The sequence below is a fragment of the Triticum urartu genome, chromosome 2, assembly GCF_003073215.2.
Source record: "Triticum urartu cultivar G1812 chromosome 2, Tu2.1, whole genome shotgun sequence".
Classification (NCBI taxonomy): Eukaryota; Viridiplantae; Streptophyta; class Magnoliopsida; order Poales; family Poaceae; genus Triticum; species Triticum urartu.
The window spans coordinates 642,073,347-642,090,604 of record NC_053023.1 but is presented as its reverse complement, the minus strand read 5'-3'; the positions used below and the strand labels follow the sequence as shown (position 1 = coordinate 642,090,604).

General features: G+C 54.5%; 1 long non-coding RNA gene across 4 annotated transcripts; it reads left to right on the top strand.

Moving 5' to 3' along the window:
- The first annotated feature begins 2,592 nt into the window (after window positions 1–2,592).
- LOC125539371 lies at window positions 2,593–6,908 on the top strand. Of its 4 annotated transcripts, XR_007296842.1 has the most exons (8): window positions 2,593–2,693; window positions 2,802–3,252; window positions 4,131–4,190; window positions 4,545–4,925; window positions 5,756–5,829; window positions 5,974–6,014; window positions 6,117–6,206; window positions 6,649–6,908. It is a non-coding gene; the product is annotated as an uncharacterized LOC125539371 (long non-coding RNA). The 4 variants fall into 4 exon arrangements; XR_007296840.1 differs by lacking the exon at window positions 2,593–2,693 and having other exon boundaries at window positions 2,733–3,252; window positions 5,920–6,014; XR_007296841.1 differs by lacking the exon at window positions 2,593–2,693 and having other exon boundaries at window positions 2,734–3,252; window positions 6,654–6,908.
- Window positions 6,909–17,258: the final 10,350 nt, after the last annotated feature.

Sequence of the window (17,258 nt, the reverse complement as noted above, 5' to 3'; positions counted from 1 at the left end):
CGGTGACCACGTGGCGGGCATGCGAGTTTACGCGCTTTGAAGTTGGGGCCCTGGGCCACCATCCAAAATTTGACGTATTGCCACCAAACCATGTATTTATGCTTAAATAGGTAATTATGTAACTAGAAATGATTTTTGGGAAAAATAAAGAGCAACCAATAAGGTAGCTGCAGTTCAAATTTGACTCGCTTCTTGCTGAATCAGCGGAAATTTGTCTTTTTCACCAGAGGTGGATCAAAACTTTTGAAACCCAACCATTTTGTCAATTGTGCATTAAATATGGCCTAGTATTTTATAAAATTGATTAGGTCCACTTTTGCAAAAAATTTATGGTAGGTCCTTCACAAAAAAACTCATTTCAGGCACTTAAAAAATGGAAAATGAATTTTCCGTGGAAAGAAAATGAAAACTCCCGTAGGCAACATTGTTTGGAATTCCAAGATGCACCCTAGTGCACAATATGAGATCATTTGAACAAACTATGCCATGAATGTGGCCATAAGATTGATCATTTGGCTTGAAAGCCATGAATCTTCACGCATGATAGCTCATTTCTGAGAACACTTTTTTAAAATAATTTTTGTATTACAAGTTTATTATTTTTCCTGTTAACTTGGTCACATATAATGACACAATGCGAAGGTTTTCCAATTTTTTGAATTTTTTGAATTTTTTATGCCCGTTTCAAAATGCGGTCAAAATGGCGTGCTTGACCGTTCCTAGCAAGTGGTTGAATCTTGGAAAAATTTTGATATTTCTCTGATTAAATAGATACTTATGTACCTAGAAATAATTTTTGGAAAAAATAAAGAGCAAATTATGAGGCAGCTGCAGTTCAAATTTGACCCGCTTCCGGCTGAATCGACAGAAATTTGTCTTTTTCACAAGAGGTGGATCAAAACTTTTGACACCCAACCATTTGGTCAATTGTGCATTAAATATGTCCTAGTATTTTATAAAATTGATTAGGTCCAATTTTGCAACAAATATTTGATAGGTCCTTCACAAAAAAGCTCATTTTGGGCACTGAAAAAATGGAAAATAATTTTTTCGTGCAAAGAAAATGAAAACTTCCTTAGGCAACATTGCTTTTCATTCTAAGATGCACCCTTGTGCACAATATGAGATCATTTCAACAAACTATGCCATGAATGTGGCCATAAGATTGATCATTTGGCTTGAAAGCCATGAATCTTCACGCATGATAGCTCATTTCTGAAAACACTTTTTTAAAATAATTTTCGCATTACAAGTTTATTATTTTGTCTGGTAACTTGATCACATATAATGACACAATGCGAAGGTTTTCCAATTTTTTGATTTTTTTGATTTTTTTATGCCTTTTTCAAAATGCGATCAAAACGGCGGGCTTGACCGTTCCTAGCTAGTGGTTGAATCTTGGAAAACTTTTGATTTTTCTCTAATTAAATAGATACTTATGTACCTAGAAATAATTTTTGGAAAAAATAAAGAGCAAACTATGAGGCAGCTGCAGTTCAAATTTGACCCGCTTCCGGCTGAATCGGCAGAAATTTGTTTTTTTCGCAAGAGGTGGATCAAAACTTTTGACACCCAACCATTTGATCAATTGTGCATTGAATATGTCCTAGAATTTTAGAAAATTAATTTGGTACAATTTTGCAACAAATATTTGGTAGGTCCTTCACAAAAAAGCTCATTTTGGGCACTCAAAAAAATGGGAAATGATTTTTTCGTGCAAACAAAATGATAACTTCCTTAGGAAACATTGTTTGTAATTCCAAGATGCATCCTTGTGCACAATATGAGATCATTTGAATAAACTATGCCATGAATGTGGTATGGGGGCAGTGATGCGTGGCGCCGCTGGCTGCTGGGTAGTGGCCACCGGTCATGCGTGGCGCCGCTGGCTGCTGGGTAGTGGCCACCGGTCATGCGTGGCGCCGCAAGGTCGTAGGGGGTTGCAGCAGAAGGTGGTGCTGCAATAGTCAGCGGTGATGCAACAAAGCATCACCGGGGACCGCCGGTGCTGTGATCCGACATCGTCGGGACCGACGGAGTTGCAATGAAGAAGTGTCGGGCCGCTAGTGTTTTGATTTTCTAACTTAATTGTAAACGGCTGTGATCTTGACATTTTAGTTAATTGAAAATATGTTGTGGACTAATATTTTTGAAAAAATTTCTGGTCCTTTTTACAAGACAGATTTGTAGTTTTTTCTTAAAAAACTTAGAAAATTTGGGTCCAAATTTTAAAGATTCCAGCACAAAACAACCGGCCAATGAGAAGCGAGGAACCACAATCACGCGGATCACCCAGTCTGAAGCGACCTGAGTCATCCATCACACACCCATCAACGGTGGAGCGTCTCCCGAGAAACCCGAACCCGAACCCTAACCCACCCACCCACCCATTCCCCATATCCGATCGAGGCACCCCGCCGCCCCCGCCTTCCTCTCCCTCGTCTCATCTTTCTCCCAGATCCGATCAAGGCACCGCCGCCACCCCCACCCATCACCGCCGACCTCTCCAACATCTCCTCCCCGTCCCCCATCGCGCCACCATCCACCTCGTCGCCTCCCATCTCCTCCCTCCCCCCTCCCCCCCCCCCCTCCCCCTTCCCCCCCCCCTCCCGGCCCCCGACGGCGCCCGCATCGGCTCCGGCGCCGCCACGCTCCACGCCGTCGCCTCCCTCGCCCGCCACCTCGTCTCCCAAGTCAGGAAGCCCTGCCTCGCTCCGCCTTTCCCTCGCCTGCTCGCGCAATCAGTAGATTTCTGCTCCCTTGACCTGAATTTTGACATCTAAACTCAATTTCTCTTGAAGGCCACCAAGGAAGAGATCGCCGAATTCCTCCCCGAAGCGACCGGCTCCTCCGCCGATGACGTCCCGCTAACATCCGTGGTGCGCTTCATGGCCACCAAGCATGTGCTGCTGCTGCACGCCGGCGTCGACATCAAGAGGGTTCCGTGGGCGAACCCCATGGGGAAGGCCTTCCTGCTGGTGCCTTACCTGGCTGGGGACAACCTCGACGGGCATGTCCCACTGCTCTTCGACCACATCAGGGGGGTCTAGCGCAAGGCAAGCATTCAAGACCGGCATCGGCAAGTCCAATCTGCTCTCCCGCTTCACCCGCAACGTGTTCAGCCTCGAGTCCAAGTCCACCATCAGGGGGGGTCGAATTCGCCACCCGCTCCCTCTAGGTCGACGGCAAGGTCGTCAAGGCCCAGATTTGGGACACCACCGGCTCTTCCTATCCCCGTCTGTTCGGCAGCAGGTAGATTCCCCTTCCCCTTGAAGCGTGTGTGTGTGTGTGTGTCTGCCGTGGGGCTTTTGTTTGTTGGATCTCGCTGCCGAATTATGCTGCGTGCTGGCGCGGCTGCGCGCTGAAGTGTAGGGGTAGGTTCAGTCGGTCCTGCTAATGGATCATAGCATCGGCTGCTTACGAGTCAGTTGGCTGTATGACTTGGGGACTTGCATAGCTAGAATCGCATGATCTATTTGGTGCTGTTTTTGGTCCTGGAAATGCCCCCCTTGTAGATTTAGCTTAGTACACTATGATCATGTAGTCTGTGTAGGCTTATTATTCTGTGTGGTTTTATCTTGCCACTGCAGTGAAGATGAGGGATTCACCGGCAACGGAGTTAGTTATGATATTTCAGTTGTAACAGTTGTTACATTTGTCATGTTTGATTCCTGTTCTGGAAGTCCAAGTAATTTACAAAGTACGTCCTATCATGATCAATTCCTTCTCAGTTAGTCTCCGGGGGAAACAATATGCTAGTTTTGCCACATCTGGGAATTCTATTAGTTTTGCTTTTGCCAACGGCGCAAACCGCACAAAACCATAGCATAGCATTTGAAAAAGCGATGTACTCTTAATCGTACACCTGTAGAGACTGCCAGTCATGTACTCTGTTTCACAATTTGATTTTTGCTCCGGTTACACGCAGTCAGTCTTCCAAGGTCCGTCGTGCGTCTTGCTAGTGTTCACATCATTCCAAGTTCATGGGGGTCTTGTTTATTTGTTCATGTGATGATTCTTCTACACATTTCATAGTTATTTCTACATAGGCGCTACATTTTGGGTAAATCCTGTGCAGATTATGAAGTAACTTGGGTGCCTCGTTAACCATCTTCTTCATTCTTTTGCAGTTGTGGAGACCATGGATGGGACTATCGCAGTTGCTTCTGCGTTTTGCGGGCATCAGGAAGGTACTAATTACCATTTCCTTTCTCTAGTTCTTACTCACCACACTACATGGCAAGGCATATCTGACCATCGCAGGGCCCTTTGCTACATTTGTTTTTCAAATGTGGAAGCCATCATAACATCAGCTGGTCATAGTTATACGCATTGTTTAACTTTTTCTTCTTTGAATTTCACATTGCAGTTCTTTGTTGTAAGATAATGCACATGTATCAATACCAAATATGGAAAGCTTTAGTAAAAGATGTAAACATGCTCATCATATGCTATCTGATTCTGAGTCGATTTAGATTAATTATGGCCTTTTCATTCTGCTTTATGATTTACTCAATCACTGTTGTTTCATGATGATTATGCAGTAATGCTCCTCTTCTTCCTCGACCACCTGAACCACCACGCTGGTGGGCTCCTAAAGCATCAACTTCAATAATGGTGACCCTAGAGCTAGCTAGTTTAGTCTGCTATGGTTTGGGGGTGCTTTGGGTTTCAATTCACTGCAGCAGAAGCACCATTCTTTTGCCTTTTTCAGTTAGATGCCTTTGGATTGTTTGGCTTTCGGTAGATGCAGAGTATAGATTAAGTATTCCATAAAATTCACCACATGAGTATACTACTTAATAGCCAATTTTCGTGGTCAAATTCAGCCCTGGATGCAAATGGAAATCATGATTCTGTTATACGCCGAGGTCGGTGGTCAAATTCTCGATTGGTGTGGAACACCATGGACAGGGCAAAATCAGGTCCAATTTTTTTTCTTGAATAGCTTACTGTCTTCACTGGACGATTTTTCTTTTCTTCTTTGACCCAGTTGATTGTATGACACTGAAATATAAATATTTGGTTGCTCGTCCTCCCCTTTGGAAATTCATACCATCCCTGGAAATGTTTGATTGACCATCTTCTTATTGATCCATAAAAACTTGACATTTTTGTTGTAAAAACATACCTGTATATATGTTGATAGTCTAGTAAGAACTTGTTGTGTCTGGGTTTGTGGATCTTAAAAAATATATCATCTATGCTTTTATCCTTGAACTATTGCTATGGCGATGAATGCCCATGCGTACCTTTGTTGTCACTTTTTAGGGTGTGCGTAGTTTGTTAATTCACGTAACTATAGGATATCCTTACTCGTACAGAATGCCCAGTTGTTGTTCTTGTAAATATAGGCGTGCCTACCATCGCCCCATCGGCACCATCACCAAACAGAAAAGGGCTCTAGCCTCTTCTTATGACAAGAAAAATAGGCGTTGTTACCTGTTTGCATCTGAGTTTGCATAATATTGGAGGAACATGCTTAATTGGCCTGTGCATTTGGCAGATATAGTAGTGTTTGTTCTGCTACTAGCATCCTGTATTGTTTAGTTGGTATTTGGTATTATATATATTTTTTCTTCTAGCCTAGAATTATTCATTTTAGATCTTGTTGCATGATGTGTCATGTATATGACTAGTACTACTATTTCTGCATGCTTATATGTTTGTGCATTGACTAGCTTAGCTAGCACAGTAGTGTTCTGTTGAAATTTGAGGCATATTTTTGTTCATAAGTGTCTTTGTTCCCATGCAGTGTGCTTTGAAACGTAGGGCGAATCTTGTGGAGGAGTAGGGCGAATCGGACATTGTCTCGCTTGTGCTGCTATGGTAAAAATAGAGCACCACTCTTACTTGATGTGCATGTGTTAATACGACAAAATGATTGAGATCTGTTTGACTTTTCACTTCTCTGTGTAGATAATATGCTGAATGTTGTTCATGTGACTGTGTATGAATCTTCTGTACGTGCAGATTATCATGAATTATTTAATGCTGCTGAGGGTGTAACAGAGGTGAGGTTTGTACTGCTATTGAAACAAATAGCCGAAGAAGTCACAATGTTCTTCTGTTAAGCCATTGTCTCATGTACTTACAAATTTCTGGTTGACGTGTAGTGTTTCAACCAACAGCAGAAAAATCAGTTTGATGTATGGATGCTTCATGCGGTGGTAGCTAATGATCTCTATACTGATGACAGTTTTGTGGTAAGTGTACTCTCGTAAAATGCACATGTTTATTATTTCCTCAACCATGGTTGTGATGTGCTTGGTTTTAGTGGTCCTGATGTATGAGCCTACTTTTCCTGTTTCTTGCTGTTTTAGGATATCATGTCCGATTTCAATGTTGGGTCGATCAATTTGTCGATTTTCTCACCTTGGTCATACCATAATATGTTAGTGTTTAGTCATGTATGCATCTCCATCTTGCAAGCCTACCATACATGATAGGATTAGTACTTATTAACTACTCATATGTGCTTGTAGAGAAGGATACGATTATTATTTAACCAGTCCAGATTTTTTACATTTGATGTGCTTCCAAGGGACACATATCTCTACTCTTCTATATAATGTCGTCCATCTTCTACCCATATATTTTATTGGCAATCATTCAACTTTCACTCTATCTTACTACTAACTTATGTAGATCAGGATCTAATGTCGTCGAGGTGGCTGCTGCTCTTACCGAGTTTTAGTTGATGTTGCCACCAAGTTTTGGTGCATGTGTATTTGTTTTTTGATTGTATGTACACTTGTTGGATCGTGCAGTATTTGCTATTGTACATGTGCTATTGTGAGTTTCATTGATAGATTTTTGGATTTGATCATTTAATTGAGAGAATGTTTGATTGTTTGCTGTTGAAATGTGTAAATTTGAAATCTGTGAATGAAAAGGTTTGGATGTTCTATTGGATCAAATAATATTTGGGCTCTAAAAAGGCTATTGCCCAAACAATAGTGGACCGGAATGTTGTGCATTTATGAAAAAATGGTACAAAAAGGTTTAATGAAATACAAAAAGGTTTAATGAAATGGACTGTGAAATGGCTAAGGCCTAGAAATAAAAAATGCCAAATTGTTGGGCCCGGCCCATGTAGTTGACTCAAATTGAAAGAGAAAAACAACAAATGGGCTGAATTAATGGGCTCAGCCCATGTAAAACACTCAATCGGACCGGGCTGAATCTTGTCAACGACCTTTTCAATTGGTCGCAAACGTGGCCTGGGCAGACAGCTAGTGACCAAAACAGAAGGTCATGGAATCAACGACCTTTTGTTTTGGTCGTGGCCTTCCACGACCTTCTCACAGAGAAGGTCATTAATTTCAGTTTACGACCTCCAGCTTTTGACTTTCTGTTTTTGGTCACAAAAAGGTCGCAAATGAAAAACAATGACCTTTCAGTGACCAATAGTGATGGTCGCAAATTGACATATTTCTTGTAGTGGACTATACCACGGCCATTGGCATCACCGGTGCCAATCGCCGTGCGCTACGCACCGCTCATGCTCCAAGGGTCGTCCCGCACATGGTTGAACAGCCTGCCGATGGGCAGCATCAACACGTGGGTGGACTTCGAGGAAGCCTTCGTCCGCAACTTCACGGGGACCTACAAGCGACCCGGCGCCCTAGCCAGCTCGCCATGTGCGTGCAAGGGCCTACGGAGATTGGTTGCGAGTACCTCGCACGCTGGACCGAGCTTCGAAACAGCTACGAGGGCGTCCATGAAGTCCAGGAGATCCAGTACTTCGTCAGCGGGTGCCGAGATGGCACCGTCCTCAAGCACAAGCTCTTACGCTCCGAGCCGGCCACCTTGGCCGCGCTCATGGTGACGGCGGACAAGTACGCCAACGCCGACTCCGCCATGAAGATCCAGGTGGCGCTGGATGAAGCCGGAAAGGCGAAGCCGGTTCCCCCTCCGAAGCCGGCCGACGAAAGCAGCCGGCAGCAGCATCACCAGAACAACAAGTGCAAGGCTGACCAGCCGGCGCCGCGTCATGACAACTGGCTCGTCAGGGCCATAGAGCCCACGGCGGACCCGGCGGCGAAACGCCGGCAAAACGGCATGGCAACCCGCCATGAGCTTCGAGCAGATGCTCGACGCCCCCTGCAAGCACCACAGCGGCGCAAGACCGTCCACACACACGCTTCGGCAGTGCGCCATCACCAAGCGCATCATGAGGGGCGACATCCCGCCTCCTCCGGCTCCGGCTCCAGGCGCGGGACAATCGCCTCCGCCTCCACCGCTGCCTCAAGCTGGCGGCGCGATGTGCGACGACACCTACCCGGACCAGAACGCGGCCTACGTCGTCTTCACCAGCCTCGGCAACGACAAGCGCAGCGAGCGCTTCTTTCGGCAGGAGGTGAACACCGTCGTCCCGGCCAAGCCGGAGTTCATGCATTGGTCGGATCGCCCGATCACCTGGACCCGGGAGGATCACCCGACAGTCATGCCAAGTCCGGGTGGTTACGCCCTCGTCCTCAACCCCACCATCGTCGTGCGGCGCACATGCAAGTTCTCCCGAGTCCTCATCAACGGCGACAGCAGCATCAACATCCTATACCGCGACACGATGACCAAGCTCGGCGTCAAGGCCGAGGACCTGGAGCCGACCCGAACGATCTTCCACGACATCGTGCCCGGCCTCTCCTGCTCCCCCATCGGCTGGGTCTGGCTTGATGTCCTGTTTGGTGACAGCAGCCACTTCCGGCGCGAACCGATCTGGTTCGAGGTGGTGGACCTGTCTAGCGCGTATCATGCGTTGCTGGGCCGACCCGCGCTCGCCAAGTTCATGGCGGTTCCCCACTATACGTTCCTGAAGATGAAGATGCCGGGTCCCAAGGGCCTCATCACCATCACCGGCGATTACCGCAAGTCCCTGGAGTGCGCCCGAGACGGCGCCAAGTTGGTCGAGTCGCTGGTCATTGCCGAGGAGCGGCGCCAGCTCGACCGGATCGTCGCCCTGGCAGGCGAGGCCTTCGCCGCGTCGATCCCGACCCCGGACCCGGCCGACGAGGCCGCCTTCAAGCCAACCAAGGAGACCAAGAAAGTGAAGCTCAACCCAGAAGACCCCAGCTGCGGCAAGTACGTTGTCATAGGCGCCCGCCTCGACAGCAAATAGGAAGGCGAGCTCGTCGACTTCCTCCGTGAGAATCGGGATATCTTCGCATGGACCCCCAAGGACATGCCGGGAATCCCGAGGAAGTACGCCGAGCACAAACTTCACGCCCGCAAGGACGCCAAGCCTGTCCGTCAACCCCCACAACGATTTTCCGAAGAGAAGTACCATTGGTGAAGAGGTCGCCAAGCTTTTGGCGGCCGGCTTCATAATGGAAGTGTTTCACCCTGAGTGGCTGGCCAATCCAGTCCTCGTCCTGAAGAAGAACAAGACCTGGCCCATGTGTATCGACTACACCAGCCTCAACAAGGCCTGCCCCAAGGATCTGTTCGCCCTCCCGCGGATCGACCAAGTCATCGACTGGAGCGAGACCCAGTACTTGCCACCGCCTCCCGACTCGACGCATTGGCGCATGCACTTCGATGGGTCCGAGATGCGACTCGGCTTGGGGGCCGGCATCGTACTGTCGTCCCCAAAGGGCGACCGGCTCCGCTACGCGCTCCAGATCCACTTCGCCACCTCCAGCAATGTCGCCGAGTACGAAGCCCTTGTGCACGGCCTCCGGCTTGCCAAGGAACTTGGCATCCGACGCATCCTGTGCTACGGCGACTCGGACCTGGTGGTGCAGCAGTGCTCCGGCGAATGGGACGCCCGCGACTCCAACATGGCAAGCTACCGCTTCCTCGTCCAGAGGCTGTCCGGATCCTTTGAGGGCTGCGAGTTCCTCCACGTCCCGCGCGTGGAGAACGAAGCAGACGACACGCTCGCTAAGATCGCCTCGTCACGACAAGCCATCCCGTCCGGCGTCTCCCTCGAGCACCTGCGCAAGCCGCCCGTCAAGCCATCGCCGGACTCCGAATCCATCCACGTTCCGGACGACTCGGCCACCATCGTCCTGGACCCGGCCGTCGCCATCCTCGACCCGGGGGCTGCTCAACCCGGCTCGGGGGCTGCTCAACCCGGCTCGGGGGCTGCCGACTCGAAACCCACCCTGGTGGCCGTCTTTGCCGTGGTTACGGCTCCATCTTCGGCCCTCCCAATATCAGAATTTTTGGAGAACGGGGTTCTCCCCATGGACGAGACCGAAGCTCAGCAAGTGCAGCGTCGGGCGTCCGCCTACAGCATCATCAACAACGAGCTCGTCAAGCGCAGCTCCACCGGCGTGTTCCAGCGCTGGGTCAAGCAGGAACGGGGAATCGACATCCTCCTCGACATACATCAGGGCGAGTGCGGGCACCACGCCGCATCACGATCCCTGGTGGCCAAGGCGTTCCGCCACGGTTTCTACTGGCCCACGGCCCTCCAAGATGCCGAGTCGCTCATCCTCAAGTGTGAGGGATGCCAGCGCTTCAGCAAACGCAGCCACCAGCCGGCGTCAGCACTCCGCACCATACCGATCGCCTGGCCCTTCGCGGTCTGGGAACTCGACATGGTGGGACCCTTCAAAACCACTCGAGGCAGCATGACACACTTGCTGGTGGCAGTGGACAAATTCACCAAGCGGATCAAGGCAAGACCAATCAAGAAACTAGACGGGCCAACAGTCGTCCGGTTCATCAAGGACATAGCGGTGTGCTATGGCATGCCAAACAGCATCATCACCGACAACGGCACCAACTTCGCCAAGGGCGCGCTCGAGCAATACTGCTCCGTCTCTAGCATCCGCCTCTACCTGGCCTCCGTTGCGTATCCGCAGTACAACGGGAAGGTCGAGAGGGCCAATGGACTCATCCTGTCCGGCGTCAAGCCGTGACTCGTCGAGCCACTCATCCGCTCACCCGGCAGCTGGCTTGACGAGTTGCCAGCCGTTCTCTGGAGTCTACGCACCACGCCGAACCGGTTGACCGGGTTCACCCCGTTCTTCCTCGTCTATGGAGCCAAAGCCGTCATCCCGACCGACGTCGAGTTCGACTCGCCGCGCGCCGCGATGTACACCGAAGCCGAAGCCAGAGAAGCCCGCGAAGATGGCGTCGACCTGCTCGAAGAAGCACGCCTCCTGACGCTCAGTCGCTCAGCCATCTACCAACAAGGCCTGAGGCACTACCACAGCAAGAAGATCAAGCCCCTCGCATTCCGCGAGGGCGACCTCGTCCTCCGACTCGTCCAAGAGCAGGCAAGCCAGCACAAGCTGTCGTGAGTAGGGCCTTGCGCGACCGCAACGCCTACTACCTCATCGATGCACGCAAGTCAAGGAAGCGCAAGAAGGACACCGCCGGTGAAGAAATGACCCGGCCGTGGAACGCGGAACTCCTCCGCCCATTTTACAGTTAGCCGCACGAGCGTATGCATCGTCGCCTTTTGTAAACGCACGAAACCATGGGGTCCCCGAACGAGACTCGGGGGCTGGCTTTTGTCGACCAATTTATTGTGTCCCTATTTTCTTGCATCACTATACCACTGAACCCGGCCACCGGTCCGACTCGCTCGACCCAGGGGCTCGGGGGCTGGCCGGCTCGGTCGCCACCCCGCCGCCTTACTTGGTGATTCCCGATAAAGTTAACATGCCGCGGTCCCCCACTTCGCCCTAAAGCCACAGATCCAGCTTTGGCTGTCGGCTGGCAAGCACAACGGGCCAAAGCTCCTTTACGCTTCATACACTAAGTCAAAGGCTGCCGGGTCGATCAACCCGGCCCATCGATTCATCAAATGAACATCGACACGACCGGCTGCTCGCCAACCGGCTTCGCCGGATTGCCGCCAGCCGGCCCAGTGGGTGTTTCGCTCACGCTCAACGTTTCAAGGGACCCAAGTCCTGCACGCTCCTCTCAAAGAACCAAACTCCTTGTCACAGACCGGAGCCTCGGCCGTCTGACTCACGGGGGGGGGGGGAGGTTTGAGAAAGGAAAAGCGCATGAAATCGGTCCAAAAAACGGAAGGCAAAAAGCAAAAGCACCCATGACATCTACACAAGTATTTAAGAAAAGGCCCACGGCCCGAGTTCATTACACCCTAAAACCCCCAGTGGGTGGGTGGACCTGCTATTTAACAGATTTTACACAAAATGTCCCAGGCATCTCCAGTGCCGTGTCGCGACGTCGACGGCTCTCCCCTGGCGGCCTCCGGGTCCAGCGAGGCGCTGGTGTCCTCCTCAGCACCCGCGTCGCGGTAGACGCCCGTCTCCTCCGAGCTCCCCTCCGGATTGTGGAGGAGCAAGCCGTAGTCGTCGCCGTCGACGGTCCTGCCGTCTTCCGTCCGCTCCAGATGGGACTCGTCGTGGAAGGCGAACTCGGCGATGTAGCTGGCCCGGGAGGCGATCTGGCCGGATTGCTCCTACAAGAGCTGCTCCGAATCGGCCCGCTGGCCCATCAACGCATCCAGCTGCAGGTACGGATGCCAGGACAGCGTGAACCGGAGCGCCATCTCAGCACCGCCACGAGCGGCGGAGACGTGCCACTCGCCAAGCCAGTCCGGCCCCATCTCCAACCAACGCGCTAGGCGCGAGAAGCTGCTCGGTTGGGCGGAGTCCGGCCATAGGGCCACCGTCATTGCGGTGTCGCCCTGGGACAGCCGCCCCAACTGCGTTCCCAGGACCTGCAGGCGGGCCTCAGCGGCGGCGATGATCTCCGGGAAGGTCCAGGCCACCTGCGGATCCGTCCCGAACCCAACGATGCCGGTCGGGTCGCGCTGATAGCGGACGGCTTCCTCTGCCAGCCGCTGCGTGTCCGGGAAGGCCCCTGCCGCAAAGGAAGAAGCGAGTTAGAAGAAGAACAACAAGGAAGAAAGGCCGGATCCCGACCCGACAAACGACAAAAAAAGCACTTACTGGAGAAGGACTCTTCCTGGTGCTACGCCTCGAGAAACACACCACGCCGCTCCCGTTCGATGGCGCGGTCGCGCTCCTCGAGCGCCTTCTCTAGATCGGCCGCCTTGGCAAGGGCTGCCTTCAGCTTGGCGTCCTTGTCTTCGGCCGCCTTCTCGGCCGCCTCGCAGCGACGGGCCTCGTCCTGACAGGCCCCCCTCAGCCGTGGTGACCTTCCCCCGCAGGCGATCCACCTCGGCCTGGAGCCGGCCCTTGTCGTCGGCCAGCTGGCCGCGCTGCTGGTCTGCCTCCACCAGGGCCTGTTGCGCCTCTGCCACCTTGGCGGCTTCTGCCTTAAGGAGCTCCACCTCGGCCTCGAGGCGGCTCTTGTGACCCGCCAGCTGCTCAAGTAGCCGGTTGGCCTCGTCGAGAGACCGCCAAGCCGTGGCCGCCTCCGCCCTCGCCTGCGCCGCCTCGACGCCAAGACGGCCGGTGTCGGCAACGAGCCGGTCGTAGTGATGACTGGCCCGGAGCAGACGAGTCCGCCAGGACAACACCTCGGCTGTGAAAAAGGACTCAGCAGAAGAAAAAAGCAAGACTTAAGATTTGGCCCAACTATTACACAGTTGGCCTGAATCTCGGGGGCTACACCCAGTGGGTGCGCTAGCGCGCCCCCACTAGAAAAGAGCACAAGAATACCTACGGTGACGCAGAGCTCCTCCTCCTTGGCGGCAAGCTGCTCCATGAGCTCCCGGTGCTTGCCCAAGAGACGATTGTAGGCAGCGACCCGGAAGGCGTCGAGATGCCGAAGAAAGCAGAAATCAGAACAAGGCCAACACTCTAAAGATTCGACCCAACTACTACGTAGTTGGCCCGAACCTCGGGGGCTACACCTAGTGGGTGCGCTGGCGCGCCCCCACAAAGAAGAAATTACAAGAAGACTTAACAGAACGGCGCGCTCCAGGTCACGCGTCCGCTCCACCTCGGCCTGGGCGAAGGCCTTGAGCCATTCCGTCCGGCCTCGCAGGCAGTGACTGACGGCGTCCAGCGCCGCCTCCTCCTGGGTCTAAGGCCCGAAGACAACGGCGCCCCCGCTCCGCGCCGGCTGCGGCACGACAGCTCGGCGCCCTCCCTGCCGGGGCACCAAGGCGTACTCCCCGCTGGCCGCTCGCGACGCGGCCAGCGCCTCCTCCGACGCCCCTCCCAGCGTCGACGACGACCCGGACGCCGGGACGCCCCGCGTCGCCGTCTCCGGCCCAGCTACCGGGGTGGCCTCCGGCACCGCCGCCCGCGGTGCCTCCTCCGAAACCGGCGGGCCTCCGACATCGCCGCCCGCAGCGCCTCTTCCAAAACGACACTGCCTCCACCACTATCAGTCCCCGCTCGCTCGACCACGTCGGCCCACGGCGGGGTGTCATCCGCCACCTCCACGACCTCCCGGTCGGGGATCACCACCTCAGCCCGGCCTCCACGGCCGCGCTCCCTCACCGACGACGGCTCAAAGACCGTCGCCGCCACCACTGTGCCCTCCGGCATCTCGTGCCAGGCCGGCTCCACGCTGGCTCACGCCCATGCCGCCGCCGAGTTGGTCCAAGCACGGACCGACGCCGCCTCCAGCTCCGCCTCAGCATGGTTCCTGTCCCGCCAGGACAAGGCTTCGGCATCGTTCGGATCCAGGCCAAGGTCCGAGTCGGCCCGTCCCTCCACCTCGGCCTGGTCGGCGAGGTCGGACCGGCTCCTGCGAAACGCGGCCCCTTCGGCGGCCGCGGCTTCCGCCGCCGCCCTCGCTAGTGCGATTGGCGACCTGATGAAGAAGACAGAATGAGCAGAAAAGAAACAAGACTAGCTCATGAAGAGAAAAGCTGAGCGCAAATGAGAGATGAAGCTTACCCCGCCAAGACCGGGACCGGGGTTGGCCTCCCGTGCCTGCCGCCGTGCTTCCTCTTGGCCGGCCTCCCGGCCCCGGACGGGTCCGCCATGCGCTTCGGGGTCTGGGGTCGCGCGCAATGCTGTCTTTCCCATGCGGGCAGCTAGGCGCCGCCCCATGCGAGGACCCGGCTCCGCCCGCGTTGCTGCCTCCCCTGCCCAACGCCACTACACCGACAACTGGCGTCGGCACCGACCGTTTCGTGACGCGGTCAGCAATTCAACACACATGAAGAAAAACACGAGACTTACCCACGCGACGCTTAGCGCCGGCGTCGGACTCGGCCTCCTTCTCCCCGCCATGAGCCGCGAGCTCCTCTAGCGCCACCAGCGCCACCTGCGATAGGGCCCGGGCGTAAGAATGCCGAATCGCGTTCAGAAGTACCCCACGTGTCGCGTCAGGACGGATGAGAAGATGCGCGGTAGCAAAGTAAGAAGACTGGACACTCACCTGCGGCGCTGGGTTCGACTGGCTGTGCGGCGCCTTGCCGAACCACCAGTCCTCCCCAAGGTTGGCCTTGGAGATGTCATTCACGCCGCGCACGATCTGCTCCGCGTCGACCCCGTGCGGTTGGGGTCTTGAAGGCCGACCATTTCGCCGATGAGGCAGGAGCGCCCCTGAAGCGGAAGGACCCGACGCATGATGAACGCGGCGAGGAGGTTGGTTCCGGTGAGCCCCTCCTGCGTCCTCATCACCGTCACCCGCTCGCAGAGATTGACGATCTCTTGCGACGGGAGCCTGGGCCAGTAGCCCCAGTTCGTCTTCGCCCGCGGCGGTGCGATGGCGAAGGCCGGAAGGTTGATGCGATCCGCACCAAGGTTGCGGACGTAGAATAAGGAGTTCTGCCACTTCTTGGCAGAATCCTCCAGCGAGATCTTGGGGAAATCCGCCCCGACCGCTTCGAGATGATGGCGGCACCGCAATCCGCGTCTCCCCAGCCGACGGGCCCTGCTGCTTCAAGGAGAAGAAGCGCGCCCAGAGGTCGATCGTAGGCTCGACCCCCAGGTACCCCTCGCAGAGGATAACGAAGCTGGAGAGATGGACGATGGCGCCGGCGCCAAGATGATGCGCCTAGAGCCCGAAGAACTCCAGGAACGCGCGGAAGAAGGTGCTTGCCGGCAGCCCGAACCCACGCTCGAAGTGCATGAGGAAGGCCACGCGCTCCTGCCCCTCAGGCCGAGGCCTCTACTCGCCGTGCGGCAGGCGGACGTCGACGTCCGTCTCCCGCGACAGGCGCCGCGTCGCCCGGAGTTGGGTGATGTCCTCGGAGGTGACATTCGAACCCATCCAGGAGCCCGATGGCAGCGACATGATAAAAGGAAGAAGAAGGAAGATGGACGGCGAAGGAGTTCTGCTCGGAGCAGCGGGCACCGCAGTGCGTCAGTTGCAAAGAGCGGAGCGAGAGCAAAGGGACAGGAGGGCGCGAGCGAGAATAATGTCCGCCGCCCCTGCCCCCCGATTTATAACCCTCGGTTTGAACATGGGGAAGTGGGATCGTCTACACGCGCCCGTTCCACTACCCCGCAATAAGTGCGCACGTACACGCGCAGTAACTGCCCGGGGAAGAGCAACCGCCCCCCGGACACCGCAATAAATCCGCGCGCTTGGGCCGAGGGCGCGCGGCGGTGGGCCCCAGCCTGTCGCCCGGTCCCGTCACGCGCGTGGCCTATCAGGCCCCTCCGACTTCCGGGCACCACGTGGCGCCCGCGCAAAGCCCGAGGGATTGCCCCAAAATTCACCAGACTTCTCGGTTCCCGCCACGGCCGGGATGCCACGATCCGGTTTCCGAGAAAACCGGCACACAGTGGGTGTTGCCAGACCCGGCGCTCGCAGAATCCACCTTGCTTAAGGGGGAAACATCGAAGGCCCACACATCCGAAGACGGCGGACCTTCACAGCTTCGGGGACTACTGTCGGGGGGATGGACCCCGGGCAGGCAACGGAAACCGGATCCTCCTCAAAAAAAAAAACAACGGGGCTGGCACCGCCCCTCAATACCGGCACGCGCTTGGTCGGGTCGCTCGACCCGGCCAAGCCCCGCAAGCCGGCCAGACTAGCCGACCCGACAAGACACGTCGACTTGGCCCCAACAACTAGAGCAAGACAGCCGATCCCGGCACGACCAAAGCCTCCTCGACAAGCCAGCGCCACCTGTGGCGTGCTACGCAATCCAGCCGCGGGTTAACTCCCGTTCCATCCAGGCCGTATGATGGGGACGAGTCTTCAATCAACGATGACCGAGGCAACAGTACCCCGCCCATGCCTCTGGTCAGCAGGAACGTGTCAACAATGCCCCTCACCTACCCGCTGACTAGGGCCGGCGTGGCTACAATGCCCCCGCCCTCACCGCTGACGACAGCAAGCGGCAACCTGACGGAGAGCACTATACACGACTCGACTCGGCCACGCCCTGACGATCGACAAGACGGCGCACAGTCCCCCTAGGCATGCGGGGCCCGCACCTAGGGGAACCC